Source organism: Calidris pugnax, unplaced genomic scaffold, assembly GCF_001431845.1.
Source record: "Calidris pugnax isolate Ruff unplaced genomic scaffold, ASM143184v1 scaffold38, whole genome shotgun sequence".
NCBI classification, from domain to species: domain Eukaryota; kingdom Metazoa; phylum Chordata; class Aves; order Charadriiformes; family Scolopacidae; genus Calidris; species Calidris pugnax.
Genome location: NW_015090995.1, coordinates 7,569,677 through 7,570,634, shown reverse-complemented (window position 1 = coordinate 7,570,634; position 958 = coordinate 7,569,677). Strand labels below are relative to the sequence as shown.

At 68.5% G+C, this 958-nt stretch overlaps 1 protein-coding gene across 1 annotated transcript in view; it reads right to left on the bottom strand.

Moving 5' to 3' along the window:
• The window catches only part of HMGB3 (high mobility group box 3), a 6,401-nt gene that overhangs the window by 5,268 nt on the left and 175 nt on the right, over positions 1-958 (bottom strand). The window lies entirely within an intron of this gene.

The following is a 958-nucleotide window of genomic DNA, read 5'->3' as shown; positions in this document are numbered from 1 at the left end:
CCCCCCCACCTCCCCGCCTAGCGCAGCGCTCTCTAACAAAGGCTCCCGTGCAGCCATTATCGCCGCCGCTACGCTCCTCCGCGCCGCCAGAAAAAAAAGAGTGCGGAGAGCCCCGGGGCGGCCCCCCGGAGCCCGGCCGAGGGCACGGGGCGGTGGGGAAAGAGAAGCCGGGGCGAAAGCGAAAGGTTTGAGCCCCCCGCGGGGCGCCGGGAAGGAGATTTCCCCCGCCGCGACCCCCCTCCCCATCCCTCTGCCGCTTACACGTCTTTCTTCCCTTCGCCGGGGCTCTCCAGCGCCAGCCATATTAATGCCCACAGCACGGGCGGCGCGGCGCGGAAAAGAGGAGATGCGGGGCCCCGCCGCGGGCGCAGCCCCACCGGAGACACCTTCCCGGGTAGGGGAAGAGCGGCGGAGGCAGAGGCGAAGGGATCGGGGGAGTTTGGAAGCGGCGGAGGCGAGAAAAAAACCACAAGTGCTCGGCCGGGACCGACGGGCGCAGCGCGCAGGGTTTATCCCTGTCAGATGCTAAAGCGACAGCCATATTAATGCAGAATAAACAGCGGGCACGGCACTGCGCACGGCCAACAACTTTCCCACCGCCGCCAGCCCCACCGAGCCCACCCCGGGGGAAAGGGGGCAAATAAAAAGCCGAGGGCGCCGCGCGTTTTACCGTGCGACATTAGGAGGCGGCAGAGAAAAATCCCTGCCCATGCGGGGGAGAAGAGGAGTTAGTCCCGGTGTAGTTGCTGCACCAGCCATATTACTCTCGGCGGTACGGGAGCCCGGCGCGGAGAAAGCGGGCTGCACCGGGGACAGGTAGCCCCTCCGCGCTAGGGGAGTGACGGGGGGGTGTCCCGGTGGGGCAGGGGAGGGGGACAGGGGGGCAAACGCTGCGCCCCGCCAGCTGCGCGCAGCATCTGCCCCGCTACCGCCGATCCCCTTCGCGAGCGGGGGGGAG